The 17,332-nt window shown below is 37.0% G+C and overlaps 1 pseudogene; it reads right to left on the bottom strand.

The window, feature by feature from the left end:
- Positions 1-885: 885 nt before the first annotated feature.
- On the bottom strand, positions 886-1,626 carry LOC129244232 (uncharacterized; annotated as a pseudogene).
- Positions 1,627-17,332: the final 15,706 nt, after the last annotated feature.

Below are 17,332 nucleotides of genomic sequence, written 5' to 3'. Positions count from 1 at the left end.
TTCTTTCTGTCTTCTCCTCGAAGGATATTAAAAGTGTGTTCTGGCCGTGGCAGCATCTAAATTCTTGCCAGGAGAGATCTCGAACTAGATGATCATTGCACACGTTTTTTATTATCTGATGAGATCTCTCAACACAAAAATTTTTAGTTTGCTAGGCGGGCTCGCAATTACCGTTGATTACGATATTGGTGTATCGTAATCCCCAGGATTTTTTGAACAAATTGCAGAACATATATTATATGGGGTAATCCTAACACTTCTACCTTCTACCACCTCCTCTTCTAATTTGACCGAAGTAGTGTTCTAAATTATCCTGGAAAAAACGTCTGGTCTGCAAATTCCTAAAACATTCGTTTTACAAAAATCGCCACAAACGTTTCAAGCTATTTATGTTCAAAATCCAACCCTTAATGTAATTAAAAGAAGAGGTCATGTCAGAGCCATTCTCATCTTCTATCCTAATACTTCTCAAAACTGCGACAGCCTCTTCTAAAAATTTAATTTGCTCTGGTGCTGATGAAAAGACTTTTTTTGTTGGCAAAATAGCATCTAAACTCGAACTATTAAATGTGTCGAACAGTTTATTTACAAACAATACATATTCCGCGGTGTTTAAATTTGTTGACGAGGGACAAAGCGATTTCCCTGGGGCATATGTGGCTAGCATCCCAGAAGCGACCGTATCACTCATAACCTGGGAGGCTAGCTTTACGCTCATTTTTTGGAAACTATTTGGAAAAATATGTGCTTCAGAAAGTTTTGGAGCACAACGAACCGGATTCTGGGAATCTTTGCTATAAAAATGCACAATATCGTTCCAACTTATTGACCGGGATGCAAAACTGACCTTGTTTTTAGGATTCTCTAAACAATTCCTAGTACTCTTTAATATATTAGATGTGGAGAATCGAAAAAAAAGAAGACATCCTTGCCATTTACTTGAAAATATAGGCGTTCTTCGGAAACTCCTAAAATTCTCGCCAAATATATGAAATTAGATCCCTGATCACAAACAAAATGACAAGGTGTGAGACCAATATTTTGTAGTTGGGTAATGGCCTCAAAAATATATTTCTTAGCAACATGCCCTTTACATGAGCCATGGACAATAAAATATGATAATGGATAGGTCCAAGGAACTCCACCTATGCCTTGAACCATAAGAGTCATAGCACTATTCGATATTCTTCATGTTCGATTGTAGTCACCATAGTCCTCAACTCCTATAATCTTATCATATTTGGTGACATATTGCATATGACTCTTAAGTGCCATTTCGTCATATAAAACAGACACAAATTTTTGATCCTGTGTGAAACCCCGACTTCTTAACTCTAAACATTTTAAAGAACTACTACTACAACCGGGGTAATGGGGCCACTCCGAAACGAACTCGTAGAGAGTTTTCCCTTCAGGGAATCTAAGAAGCGACTTTAAGTGCCTATAAGCTACTGGAGACAGAAAATATACACCTCAAGCCAAAGTTTTGAAATAGTTGTCATATCTACGACCATTGGGTTGGCGATTACAGTTTTTTAAACTATCTTCAACTATGATACTAACTTGAGGAGGAAGATTTCTACGGAAACTCTGACTTTGCTGAAAACTCTTTTCCTTATAGCCCATTTCTTTTTCTCTGCTAACTGATTTTTTAAGTAGCAAATATATCTGCCTTTCTCTTCTAAAATTGTCTTCAGCTTGGAATTTTCCCTTTTCAATTTCTGTTCACTATCTACAACAGACGTTAAACATAAGTTTGTCTGGCTTCCTCTTTCACAAAAATTTGCGCTCAAATTTTTTTGTACTAAAATCCCTTATTTCCCCCTGAGCCTCGTCTGCAACTGATGCAAGTAAAAATAAATTGTTAGATTCACCGCATGAATCCATGCGGTCTTTTAACGATTGTGGCAAAAAATGATCCGTTCCTAATTCGATAATTAGGACTCGCAATATCATATTTAAAACTGGGTGTTGGTAAATATGATTTACTTAAGAGGTTATTATCGGGAATTGCGTCAGGTATCAATTTATTTTTAAACTTCATTTCATTGGAGAAATGACCCTCGCAGGCGTAAAGATATTTTGACTTTATTTTCCCTGCACCCAAGCGATCAATCCAAATAGCATATCTAGATAATAGTAAATAAGATCCCTAATACTTATAACCAAAACTTAATGCCTCTAATTTGGGGTTAATGAGTTTAACTTCTAACTACATTATATTGAAATGCAAATAATAAAGCCTTTAACTCTACTCTAAATGTTAGTTCTTGCTACTTGTTATAAAGGGAAGGTCCTCAGTTTTCTCCCGAGGCAATAACAGAAATGAGTAGTTTACTACATTTATAAGTACCTGAGCTTACTTGCAAAGAGACACATACATATAAATAGCTATGACACAATTACACAAAAGTACTTATATATCTAATATACTTTAAAAAGCTCTACTAAAAAGTGTATTGTCATAACTCACCTGGCACCGTCTTTCTCCTGAGTTGGAAAATTGAAAATCCCTTGAGCCCCGACGCATCCCCGAACGCTCCTATTCTTAATTTTTGGCATTTTATTGCTGAAAAATAAGTATTACAATATAATATATTATAATGAAATATTAATACCGCACTAACTTGAATATTTACCTTGTTTCTTTTTATTTTCCACTGCTTTTTCAACACAATTTTTTCACACACATAGAATTGGTGTTAGTTTTCCACCAACGTAAAAACGAACTGTTTTCGTCAGTTATTTTTGGCGCGTTTTTTCTGGCAGCCCGCCATTTAACCTATCAGTTGTTCAAAATCCCATAATGTGTGAGTGCTGGCAAGTTTTGAAACGTCCTCATGGGCGCGCTCTCTCTCATAGTGAATAAGTTTCCCATCTTATTATCTATGGCTCACTGTTCGTACCAGACCGACTACGACTACTACAAATACATTCTATCATATTAATATTTTGTGCTCCTATGTACTCTCAGGCTCAGCTCTCCACATCCCTTCCTCTTTCTGGAGTTTTAAACGAAGTTTTGGTTGACCAGGTGTTTCATTACTGCTGATGTTTGGTCCCGATTCAGGAGTTCGCGTCAGGACCGAATCCGTTTGACGATTTGATAAAGATGACGGCGTGGCGTTGGTATGGGCGTATGTCGGGGTATTAGTGCTAATTGTTTCTCTGTCAAGGAGCGGGGGTGGAACTTTCTTCACGTGATTTATGTTTCGGCGGAAGGTCTTTCCTCCGCCAGCTATGATGACCTCATTCCCTTTTTTTCAATAATTTCATATTCGAGCGTGTTAAAAGTCGGTGTAAGCTTGTGGGGAAAAACGACATTACGTAGAACAACCTTATCTCCTGGTGCTATATCCCAAATTTTTGCTCTTCTTTTCTTATCCGCTGCCTGTTTGCCTTTTGCTTTGTTAATGTTATCTAGATCTCTAGCCGCGGAATCTAGCTTGTCTTCTGTAATGTCTTGGATTCCAGGTATTTTATCGCGAATGACGCGGTTGAACATTAGCTCAGTCGGTGGTGTACCGGTGGTACCATGAGGGGTCACAATGTACATTAGAAGGAGTGTTGGCCAATATGGTGGAGTTGTTATCAATGTGATATTGTGGTCGACACAGAATTTCCTAAACTCGCCACTGACAAATTGCTTGCCATTGTCCGCTCTAATGGATTTGGGTATGCCCAATCGACAAAATATTTCATTCAAAACACTTATAATTGTTTCCGATGTAATTCTCCTCAAGAATTTGACTTCCTGATAACGAGAATAGTAATCAATAAGTACGAATACATAGTCACTATTTGGCAGCGGGCCTAGTAGATCTGCGGCCACACACTGCCAAGGGCCATCTGGGAAGGCATGTCTTTTCATGGGCTCAGGGTTGTTCGGTTGTGAGACTAACAAACAGTCCCAGCAAGTCTTTACGTACGCCTCTACTTCTCTATCGACCAATGGCCACCAAACTTTGGCCCTTATTCTCCTTTTCATTGCTGATTCGCCGGGATGTCCTTCGTGTGCTAGCTGCAACAACTTGGGTTGGAGAACTTTTGGCATGACAATGCGAGATCCTCGGAGAATCATGTCACCTACGGCCAATAGTTCATGTCGGAACGGATAGAAAATACTTGACGAATTACTTGGCCAAGAATCAGTTTTGATGTATTCAAGAGCTAGCGATATCTCTTCATCTTGGGCACATTTTTCCGCGATTTCGGAGATTGTAAGGGAAGATGGCGTTGAATGCGACATTATTTGGAAGATATTTTGTTCCACATTTTCATCAAAGCTGGGTGTGTCTTGAAACGGAGTCGGCGATGTTTTCTTTTCCCGGACGATATATTACCTTAAACTTATAGGACTGCAAATAGCCATCTTTCTATCATTGCAGGTGGCTTAGATGTGGGCTTAAAAATTGCTTCCAGGGGCTTATGGTCGGTCACCAATTCAAATTCTAAACCCGCCAAATAATAAAAGAATCTCTCTACTGCCCACACTAGAGCTAAGCTTTCTTTTTCTGTTTGGGAATACCTCTTTTCCACATCAGAGAGGTTCTTGCTAGCGAAAGAAATTATTTTTGGTTCACCGACCCGAACAAATTGAACTAAAACTGCGCCCAATGCTACAGGACTCGCGTCTGCTATTAGTTGGGTTTTGTGCTTGGGGTTGAAATATGACAGTTTTGGTATAATAGACAGAAGTTATTTTAGTTTTTGGAAAGAGTTATGTTGTTCTGGACCCCATGTAAACTTCGAGATAAGTTTCAACATTCCTCTCAAGGGTTCAGTCACATCCGCCAAGTCTGGAATAAATTTACCGACATAAGTTACAAGGCCAAGAAAACTTCTTATCTCTTCTTTGTTTTCCGGTGCCCGGAAATTTTTAATCGTTTCAATCTTATTGCGGTCTGGATATATTCTCTCTTCGGACAAGGTATGTCCCAGAAACGTTAAACTTTTGGCCCGCCAGATACACTTGTCGTAGTTTAATAAGACATTATTACTGTTGAACACTTCAAGCACTTTACTCATGGCCTCATCAAGTTCTTTTTCTGTGCTACCAAAGATTATAACATCATCGATGTAGTTTAAACAGTTTTTGCATGGTGCTAACATTTTTTTCCAGTACCCGTTGGAAAATTTCCGGTGCTGAATTTATGCCAAACATTAGGCTCTTGTAACGGAAAAGCCCCTTATGTATAATAAATGTGGTAATCTCTCTACTTGCTTCGTCCAGTTCAAGCTGGTGGTAAGCCCACTTCAAATCGAGCCTCGAAAATATTTTGGCTTCTCTCAATTTTGTCTTGAAGCTCTCAAAAGTGGGGAGCGGATAATTTTCCCTAAGCACTGCACGGTTCGCTCTGCGCATATCAACACACAATCTCATTTCGCCATTCCCCTTAAGAACGGGTACAATAGGCGAGATTCATGAACTTGGTCCAACTACCGGTTCGATAATATCTTGTACAATCGCCTCGTTTATCTTACGCTCAACTTTTTCCTCAAGTGCAATAGGTATCCGTCGCAGAGGCTGCTGAATCGGCTTTATATGTTTTTAATTTTTGGAAATGGCTTTTCAATTTCAACGCTATTTATATCTATGCCTAGTTTCAAAACCTGAAGCTGGGTTGCCGTCTCACGGCCCAAGAGAGATTGGTCTGCGTTTTCAATTATGTAAAATGTGGCTATTATTTCTTTATTATTACCCACGGCTATTGGAGTATCAAAAACTGAAATAATACCTATTTGACATTTCTTTTGGCAACGAATCGAACGAACAATTATTAGTTCCCTAAGTATTGCAAACGAACGATTATTCCCTCGTTTTTAGTATTTTTATTCTTTGACATTTCTTCAGCTGTCTCTCTAGTGTGCATACTATGTATGTAGGTACGTGCGTGCATATCGCTCCTTTACTTCAATAGTGTCATAACTCAAAAAACAAAATTATTCAGGAGAGCAAATTATAGATTTCAGCTTTCTTTTGTGGGTTAAATAAAAGCTAAAGTCGCAGATTTTCTATGCAAACTAGTGATATGTCATATGTAGTACACATTATAGAAGAAAATTCGACGGAAATGAGCGATTTGCTACTTTTTCTTGAACAAAAACTTTTCTGGTTTGAATTATGTCATTCTTTCTGAAAAAATATAGAAATTTCTCCATCATAAAGTAAATGTGTCATTATTGTTGAGAAATAAAATACAATATTTTTACATTTAGACATTTTATTTTCGAAGTTTTTTAACTAAAACATAAATTAAATAGAAAAATTCATAGCATTAGAACATAATTTTATATGAACGAGGTTTTTTAACTAAAACAAAAATTAAATACAAAAATTCATAGCATTAAAACATATTTTTATATGAACTTCATTTTCAGTTTTTAAAAATGGTACTAATAATAAGTAGAGGAAAATACAGGGAAAATTTAATCACAAATTGCTATACAATTCTTGATAAAAACGTGGAATCAAGTTCTTTTTAATTATTATTACTATTATTAAATTTATACTTTACAAATTAATTTGTAAAATATATTTTGGAGGCTCGGTTACTGGACGTGTTCAAATTTCATGCAGCAGATTGTGTTTTTTGAAGGCGTCGTTTAGTATCTTAATTGTAACTTCCTTGCTGCAGTCTAGAGTTGTGTTAGATTGCTGCTGTAGCTCGAGATGGGGCAGTCCTTTAGAATGTGTTCTATGCTAAGGAGTGTATTACACCGCCTGCATTCTCGTGGGGTTACGCGGCTGTAGTAGCGTTCAGATATAAATTTCGTTACACCTACTCTTGTTCTGCCTATTGTGATGCATTTTTCGCGTGAGAGATCTTTGTGGTAATTTGGTCGTTCGCATTTGAGGTTGTGGACCCTTAAGAAACAGGTTGACGATTCCCACAAGTGTTCTGAGATAGAATTTATGGAAGTTTGTCATTACTGTGGTTAAGCAAGGAGTCTCCGCTACGAGTGGGACGTTAAACGTTTGTTTCGCAGATTTGTCCGCTAGCTCGTTGCCTGTTATTCCCATATGACCTGGTATCCATATTAGTTTAATTTCGTTCTGTGTATTTGTTCTTCCCATTACATATCGGTGCGCTTCACTGTTTCTATTTATTAGCGATTTTAGCACACTCAAGCTGTCCGAGAATATGACGGTCCGTTTGTTGTTTTTGGCAGCGTGGTGAACGGCGAAACTAATTGCTGCTAGTTCGGCATTGAAAATACCAGCATTTGGTGGAAGAAGAGCTTGATGGATTGTTTGGAAGGTTCCGTCCTTCCGTTGTTCTACAACAGCATAAGATGGTGATTCTTTGAGTAAGGAGCCATCAGTATAATAAAAAATATCAGCTTTACAGTTTGCTTTATATGTTAAGAATATCTTGTTGTAAGCTTCTTGTGAGGTGTTATTTTTGTGGAAAGTGTTTAGTGAAATATCTATTGAAATGTTTTTGTTTGTCTTAAATGTGTCTGGTGGTTTAGCTGGTATTGGCGTATGCGTATCCAATAGGTATTTAGATATAGCCGCAATGCTGCAGGTGCTTCTATAGCTCTGACTAACCGGGTTTCGGCTGGTTATGCGTTTCCAAAAGTCGTTATGTAGGGGATGCGACACCGTTGTGATTGATTTTGCCGCCAGCTTTGCGGATCGACTTCGGAGTAGCCATTGAAAGTCGTTGTAGCGCGCTTCGACTCTTACAGCTTCTGTTGGTGTTGCCATTAGTAATCCAGCTGCTATTCTAAAACAGTGATTAAACGCTGTATTTATTTTGTTTTTAGTATTTTCAGAGGTGTATCCGTAGAGGCTGATACAGTGTTGTGTTACTCCTTCAGTTAGTGACCGGCAAATGTCAAGTGCTGTTTCGATATGAGGACCATTTTTCCTTGAACATATAACTTTGAGTAAGTTCTGTACTTTACTGAGTTTTGTTGTGATTGTTTTTATGTGCTCATTCCATAGAAGATTCCTTGTGAAGGTTATACCCAAGATTCTCATTTTGGTTTTCAATTCGACGCATTTGTTTCTCAGTGTGATAGATGTTGCGTTACAGTTTCTCTTTCGGCAAAGGTGCAAAGCTTCAGTTTTGTCGGCTGGAATTACTGCTCCCGTTTTTTTCGACCATTCGTGTATTCTTTTGTCAATGGCGTTGAGGCTTTGTGATACGTTCTCTTGAGTACCTGAAGACAATGCGAAGATGTTATCTGCATAGATGCCAATGAAGTCAATTCCACTTATCCCTTTTAATGTTTTTGACAGTGTATTTGTGTAAGCATTAAAAAGAAATACTGAGAATGGGGAGCCTTGCGGAATTCCATTATCTAGTATGTAATTCTGAGATAGGTAACCATATACTTTCACGGAGATTCTTCTGTGCGAGAGAAAGGATGATGCTAATTTCAAAACTACTTTGGGTATGCCCCAATCGTGTAGCTCCTTTATTACAACTGTTGATACTACCCTGTCGAATGCTTTTTCGAGGTCTTCAGACACGATTAAGCAGTGTTTTTGATGGTTTAAGTTGTTTTTTATTTTTGTTTCTAATAGGTGACAAAGTGTGTGTGCTCCGTGGTTTGCCATGTATGCATGTTGAATTTTGAGTATTTTTTCATCACATGCTTCCCATAATCTTCTTGTCACTATTTTGTCAAAAATTTTCGATAGTACAGGGAGTAAGGAAATGGGTCGGTATCCTTCGGTTGAATTCTGGTTCTTACCCGTCTTCGGAATGGGCGCTAGTACTGCTTGCTTCCAGTCATGTGGATAAATACCTTTTTTAAGAATATTGCTGTAAAGTTGGCACAATCTTGTTTTGAGGACACTTGACGAATTTTTTATCATGGTATAAGTAAATTTGTCCTTGCCAAGCGATGTTCCTTTTGCGTTTTGGAGTGCAAAATGCAATTCTGAGAGTGTTATTGTGTCTATAATGAAGTTTAGGTTGTTTCCAGGGCATTCCAAGCTGTCAATGTTCATATTTAATTTTTCTTGTATGAGGCTTCTATCGAATTTGGCGTTTGCCCCTACTGAGCTCCATGCTCTTGCTAGGTGATTCGCTTTTTGTTCTGGGTGTGAGGTGACGGTGTTTTCTGTAAAGATTGGTGGAAAACTGGATATGGTATTGGATTTAATCTTTCTTACTTTGCTCCATAATGTTTTAGCATCTATCGTTGGGCTTAAGGAATTTACGAAGCATTTCCACGTTTCTTGTTTTGCCTTTTTACAGGCTCTTCTAACCTGCGCACACAATCTTTTGAAGTTAAGAATCCTTGTTGGAGTTTCTCTGTCCCTAACTTTTTTCCAAGCTTTCTTTTTTTCGTGTATAAGGGTGTTAATTTCTGCGCTAAACCATACTGGGGAGTTTTTCTGTTTCGGACATCGGCTGGTTGGCATGGATTCATTTGCTGATTTTCTAATTATCTTTTTAAGTAAGGCAGCTTCTTGGTTGACATTATTTGATTTAAGAAATTGATTGTCAAAAAGTTGTGTTTTATTTCGGAAAAGTTCCCAGTTTGCTTTGTTTTCCTTGAATCTCCCTATAAACTTTTTCTCGATCTTGGTGCTTCCATTCTGTATAAAAATTGGGAAGTGGTCGCCTGCGATAGGTTGGGATGGACAGCTCCAGGACAAGCAACCTGCCAAATCACTTGAAGCCATAGATACATCTACTGTTCAGGAGTGTTGGTGCACCATTATTTAAAAATACCAGATTACGAGCATGTGCAAAGGACTCCCACATATTTCCGCTTCTTGAGTTGTATTGAGATCCCCAAAGTGTATTTTGAGCGTTTAGGTCCCCTGCGACTATATGATGTCCTGAGTTTATTTTTGGTAAGTCTTGCAGCAGCTGTTGTGTTAAGTTTATGTCCGTTTCTTTGTAGATATTTGTAATATGTAAGTCTTTTAGTCCGTGTATGGTTATGGTTTGATGCAAAAGTTGGTTAGTGGATGTTTTATGATTTGAAGCGTTTATTGTATTTTTAACTAATATTGCTATTCCTGATTTTGCATACGTTAAATGTTTGTTGTGGTGAAATATTTGATAGTTTGGTAGGTGAAGTAATTGTTGGTTTTTTTTTTATGATATGAGTTTCCTGTAATAATATGATATCTGGATTATGTGTGGAAGTTAGGTATTCCAGTCCAAATTTATTATTAATAAATCCCTGAATATTCCATTGTATTATTGAGAGGTTTAGGCCGAAATCCATTTACGGTATTAAAAGAATGAATCAGTTTTTTTCTGTATATTTCGGCGGTGTCTTTTTGTGTGTATTAGGTGTGATGTCGTTTAGCTCAGGTAGTATTAGTTCCCTACTTGGGGATGTTTCCATGTTATTATCTTCTGCGCATATGTTGTTGTGTGTGGTGATTGTACTGGTTTTCTGCGTATTCTGTTTGGTCGGATTTTCTGTTTGTGTGTATCTGCATTTGTTACCTTAGTTTCTTTGTTTACATCAATATTCTTTTGTGTGCTGTTAATTGTTTGTGAACTATTGTTTGGTAGGTTGTTTTGGTTAGTTTTTGTGTTTGTTGTTTCGTTTTGTTTCTCTGGTTTTTTTGTTATATTAGGTTTGGTGTTTTTAACTATTTGTGCCATTGTTGGTTTTGTTGTTTGCTTTGTGAAAGGCTCGATTTGGTAGGCGGAAGGGATACTGTTATATATCTTCCATGCTTCTCGCACGGTGCAGCGACGTTCGATTTTTATTTTGTTGACTGCTTTGTGTTTTAGGAAGCTGAGGCAGGCCGAATCATAGGATGAGTGTGTGGTGCTGTCACAGTTTATACAATATTTTCCGGTGCATTTTTCATGTGAAGGGGGCGTTGCGCACTTTTTGCAAAGTTCCATGTTCCGGCATCTATTTTTGGTGTGTCCAAGTCTCTGGCAGTTTCTGCATCTCATTGGGTTTGGAATATATTCTTGTACGCGAACTCTTTCCCATCCAAGCTTGATTGTGTCCGGCCTACGAACCACCATAGTTTATCTCCATACTTCTTCATGATTTTCTTAACCTCAATCACTTTTTGGCTAGCTAGACCTTGAACTAATTCTTCTTGATGATATTCCTGGAGAAGATTTTTCCTTGTGAGGTATTAAGTCCTTTATGTGAGGCAATCTTTACCGGAATTATTCCTATAAAAGTTGCTTTCTGAAACTTTTCAGCTGCCTTTAAGTTTAGGGTTTTGATGAGCAGATCTCCGGATCTTGGTGCAGACACTTCAGTGTAGTCGACGCATATGTGTTTAAGCCCTTTGCCGATCTGGAATACATTGTATGACGAAAGAGGGCGAATTTCTTCACCAACTTTTGGTCCCACCGCAGTCGCTACGAGATATCGCGGAATGTGATCATCGTTCTGCTTGTGTTGAGGGAGAGGTACGAAATCGTCAGATCTCGTGCGTTTGCCAGGTTGGTCAATGCCCGGGTCAAATAGCCGAAACCTGTTTGTGCTACTATAAATTTTAACCGAAAAGAAAGAATGTGGTAGATTTGTAAGTGAACAGCTAACACTAAGCACTAAAGGAAATCACTAGTTTTGTTTAATCACAACGGAAGAGCGAAAATAACACGTCTTTGCGCGGCGATTGCCTGAACTAGACTGCGTTCTTTTTAATTAATTCGTTGATATCTTGTCTTTTATTATTAGGAATTCCGATTTTGGAGTGGGAGGCTTTTTGTAAATCAATCGATGTGCTATGTTTCTTCTTCGATTTGATTATAGTGGCTTCTCTGAACTTCTCCTCAGCGTATGATGTTTTGAAAAGCACAGAGTTTGGTGACTCTCGTTGAACCTTTAAGATTTTCACTTCAGAGAGTTTAATTTCTCCCATAATCAAAGGACCCATGCATTAGAGAGTAATTTGATGTCAAAGAAGTCTCCATAAGACATTTCTAGCACTAAGAATGGGTGACCTGTTTTCTTTGCTAATCGAATTGTTTCGAATGATTTTTTTTAAGCTTACATAGTATTCACCACTATTTCTCTTTTTTTTGACAATGTTTTTCTTGCAATTTTCCGGCTGCTTCCTCTTTTTTCCCCTTTCATCGCCGGACTAGCCAAAATGATGGGAGAATTGTTTATGTTTGAAGTTGATGTGCTTGGCTGTAGATCAAAAGAGTTTTGTTTAGCTACTGGCGTGCATAAATCTAGATCTGGAGAATCTTCCTCGAAACAGTTATCATAAATTTGGCTGTTTACCGCGGTCGGTTATGGCGGGTTATCTTCATCATTGCTGTAGACAGTATCTCTGGAATCGTTAGCGGAACCTGGGAAGTATGTCACGTCAGCTAAGGAATTGTCACTATCTTCTGACAACGATGATGAAAAAAATGCGCAATTATTTTTGGATAACGACATTTCCAAGTAACTTAAAAAAGTCGAAATTCGTCATTTATTATCAGCAATAGCGTACCATTTTGTGTTATTAGAAGGTGTTTTACATTATAGCGGATACAATTTTCGTAAATAATGACATAACCAAATCGCTCTTTCTACAGAGTGACAAAGAAGACAAAGTGACGTAAATTTTCACATCATCATTGCTTGATGATACAGGTTGTTGCAGGTTTCCTTCACCCTGAAGTTTCTTATAAGTTCTTCCTTTATTACATCCCATGTCGGTGATGTTCATAAGATGCTTATTACGTTGAGCGCTGGTCATTGTTTATCTATGTAAATTTTAGTATTGCGGGCTCCTGAACCTAGCACATTCTATTTTGCACACCAATTTATACACACACGGACGAAATTATTAACAATAATTGTTGATTAATTTTGGATTCAAGAAGCCTTGCCTTGAGAAAAAATTAATGTAATTAAAAATATTATTCTAAGAAAAATAATTAAAATATTAACGAAAATCATTCACACAACGTATGCATATTAAATTGTAACTGTTTTCATTTTTCTAACCAAGCAACCTTTCGAATAAGTCCCGTTATGAATATGATCATTCGCAACTCAACTTATTTGGTAATTTCAAGTCTTGCTTTCGCTTGTTAATACATCATGGGTCGGAAACAAGCAGACGCAACCGAAGCTGAAAGAAAAATAATTTTGCATATGCATAATGAGGCCAACTCATGTGCAGAAATCGGTCAAATGGTGAATCGAAGTCATGTTACTATTTATAGCATAATAAACCGTTTTAAAGGGGAAACAAATCTTAAGAGCCGACCTCATACTGGAAGGCCTCGCAAATTGACCCTCATTAATAAGAAAAATAAATAGAGAATCCAAAAATTACTTCAACGCAAGTGGTAGCAGAAATTCTTGAAGAGATTAATAAAGAAGTCCATCCGAAAACAGTTCGCAGGGCCTTGAAACGTCGCGAATGGCTCCTCCGCAAAGTCAATAAAAATAAAAGGATAGTGTTCGCAAAGGAATATAAAAATGCAACGTAATTTTTAGCGACGAGAGTGAGTTTAACATTTTCAATCAGGTGGAAGGATTCGAGTCTGGAGATAACCCAATACTGAATTCCATAAAAGCAATACAGTAAGTACAATGAATCATGGTGGTGGGGATGGAATGGTGTGGGAATGTATGTCAATGGCAGGCGTGGGTAATCTTGCATTTATTGATGGTATTATGGATAAATTACTTTACCTTAAGGGGTTATACGCAGTTATGAAGCAAATAAAAGACGGGTTGTCAAGGATTTATCCTGAAGAAACTTCAGAATTTTTTAATTTGAAAATTTTTGGCGGTTATAAAAGCATCCTTCAAGAACGTAACAAAATTTTTTATTTATGAAAATGTTGATTATAGAGCGCGCTGCAGGCGATTTCTGGAACCTCCTTTAAAAAAAGACGATTTACGGTGTACATCGTAACTCAGGATTGGATTATCTGAAATCAAAAAACCAAACAAATTTTGTTAATATAATATATTAGATTATCTAGTAATTAATCGTTCGGCTAATCAAAATAGTGAATTTTCACAAAATGGCAGCTTTTAAAAGAAATGATTTCGATTTTTACGTTAAAATTTGGCCGTAAATTGATTATAAAATGGAAAATAAGTATCAGATTTACAAAAGGAACGATTAATTACTAGAAAATGTATCTTTAAAGATTGAGTTAAAACGGTTGACTGATCAAACAAGCCGTTTTCGAGATATCGTGTACACCGACTTGAAAAATGTCGTTTTGAAAAAAAACACGTTTAAAGTTTCAATACCTACCTTAAAACGTGCCGAGGCATCTCTACATATTTAGGTATAACTCCGGAAGTATTGCTTAGATCTACTTCAAATTTCGTGCGTATACTTTTGAATATATGTACATTACAAAAATGCAATAAAAAAAATCGATTTTTTTGAAAGTCATAACTGCGTATAACCCCTTAACATTTTGAAAGAAAACTTGTTTACTTACTGCCCACGATGTGCGTGTGTGGATCATACATCATGTGCCTCACATTTTTTTAACACCCCCACAGTCTCCAAACTTGACTCCCATCGAACATTTGTGGGATGAACTCGGTAAGCGTGTCGCTAAAATTATTATAACATAACGAGCAAACCCCAACTAAAGGGAGTACTCCGACAGGAATATCAAAATTTGGGTCCAAATGTGAGTAAAAAACTAGTTAATTCTACGCCAAATAGACTTAATGAAGTCATCAGGCAAAAAGAAATGCGTACTAAATATTAAAATTTCATTCAACTTAATGAATGAAAAATTAGTGGTTGTGTGAATAATTTTGTCCGTGTGTGTAAATGCAAGAGCACTTCCGGGGGCATTAATATCAATACGAGTATTAAAATTAAGTTTGGTATTCATTGTACCACCTAAGTCAACAAAATACTCGCTTTTATGGGTTTTTGCGCCGACTTTTCTCAGACCATGACGTGTGGTCACTCAATTTTTGAAAAGTGCCTTAGTGCACACAGCATTTTTCTTTTCTATGCGCTCGATCCAGAAGTCCTTTTAGTTTAGTTCTTTAGTATAGCTTATATGGTGAGTGTAAAACTAAGTGAAAATGTGGGTGGAGATTTAATGTTAGTGTGGGGCAAAATCAAGAGTTGTTTCTCCACAAATATGGCAACTATGGTGCGCAAAGGACGGACTACACTCATTTTATTTATTGTCTAACACCTTTTTCCTTATTGAGTAGTGACTAAATTTATAAGTTGCAAAGCAATAGAATTGAGTTATCAGATTAATTTTTGGTAAATGACATGGTACACCTCTAAATTGCCTGAATGCTAAACAATAGCTTTTTAACTACGCTATGAAAGGTATAAGAATATCATAGAAAGTAAAGTAAAGTATGTCAATGATGTACATACACATACCCCAAAAATATTGGAAGAAAAAATTTGTTTAACCTACCTGCTTACTAAAACGATATCATATAGATGTATTTTATATTGTGGAGGAATAAAATGTTCGACTGATGTTATATTCAGCAATATGAATAAGTTCAGGAACAGTGAACTGCATAATTATTGTATCCTTTGTAAGACCCTCACTATTTAATGTTAACTGTGCAGGCTTCCGAATTGTCAATAGCAGTGCATATCGCTAATTTGCTGCCAAAGTGTCGATAGTTCAAAAAACCAAATTGTCGAGACACGAAACGGCTTCAAAGTCTACAAATTTACTCTATTCTCAATTGTATAGCCATGAATTCTTTACACAGCATAAAATAAGAGGTTGGTGTCATTTCCGCACTCTTATTTTGCAGCAAATAAGCGATGTGTTCAAAGCCAGGGTTCGAATTGCTGACTGAACTTCAACTATGGCATTTTCAATGCATAGTCGTTTTTTGCGCAATAACTGTGACTATCGCTTTAGCTATGAAATAGCTGCATGTTAAATGGAAATGAAACATGCAAACACTCAAATGAACCGAACTGCTTAACTGACGACTATGAACGACGAATAAGTGTAAGCCGACAGCCACAGTTCTTCGTGTAACAGTTAACTATAACTATAACTATAACAGTTAACTAAAAGAACTATAGTTGTTTGAATGCATCATTGTAATAACTGCGACAATAGCTTGGATAGCGATGATCGATACATATCCCATATTTAGTTAATATATGTACATATGCGTATACCTGAATGCTGGGTTTCTTAAGTATGTAAACTTTGTAAATATGCGTATACGAGAATACTGTGGTTTTTTAAATATGTATACATTGTACCTGAATTTTGCAATAATAAAAGAACTACTACATCTTGTGACAAATATCTAAACAACCAATAAGAAATAAATATTAATCGACTTGAAGCCTCGCTTTCTCAATATGCATACAGCAAAACTAAAGATAGTGTTTCCTCAGGACCAATCCGCTATTTTGGCTTCCTCAAGGAACTGCTCACTAATTTTAAAAGCAGCTCATACACAGGCGGGGACATCCTTATGTGTGAAAACAATTTATCAGGCTCCAATGTTTTCATTCGGCGGAACACTTGGATTTGATAACAACTTGTGCCCCAACTCCTATTTAATAGCCGAACTTTATACCTTCTGCACTTTTTTTGGTCCTTGTATTTTTTATATAAAATATATAGTTGAAATAAATTAAGAAATAAGTCGCAAATTTCGATGTCTTCTTCATCCATTTTGTCACCGATGTATTTTGTAAATATTGTTTGTATGTATGTAACCAACTAAAACAGCTGTTATCTACGGGAAATAGTTTTGCTCAGTTTTGTGCACGGTAAGGGCATGCGGTAAGGAAATTCCGTGCTGGCTTCACTGTTTTCAGCATAAGCAATTGTCGCAGTTATTACAATGATGCATTCAAACAACTATAGTTCTTTTAGTTAACTGTTATAGTTATAGTTATAGTTATAGTTAACTGTTACACGAAGAACTGTGGCTGTCGGCTTACACTTATTCGTCGTTCATAGTCGTCAGTTAAGCAGTTCGGTTCATTTGAGTGTTTGCATGTTTCATTTCCATTTAACATGCAGCTATTTCATAGCTAAAGCGATAGTCACGGTTATTGCGCAAAAAACGACTATGCATTGAAAATGAAATAGTCAAATTACTATTGCTGTTGCTATTTGACAGTCAGCAATGCAAACCCTGTTCAAAGCACTCGTATGCTGCTGCGCAACGACAACATAAACTGCTCCCACACTTATCCGAAAATCAGCCGAAGCTTATCACGAAGCGCATCACTATATCAAACAAGTCGAACGCAGTTTGCTCGTAGATGCTTGTATCGCATCGGGCTTTGTATGTGTGCATTCACTGCTTTGATACGGTTTGGAAGTCAGCCACCATGATTGTTCACTAACAGGTGGTAGTAAAAATAAGTAGGCTTTATTGGTAATTAAATATATACACATAGAAGCTAGTCTTAATTTAACTG

The sequence above is a fragment of the Anastrepha obliqua genome, chromosome 4, assembly GCF_027943255.1.
Source record: "Anastrepha obliqua isolate idAnaObli1 chromosome 4, idAnaObli1_1.0, whole genome shotgun sequence".
NCBI lineage: Eukaryota > Metazoa > Arthropoda > Insecta > Diptera > Tephritidae > Anastrepha > Anastrepha obliqua.
This window is presented reverse-complemented; position numbering and strand designations above follow the sequence as displayed.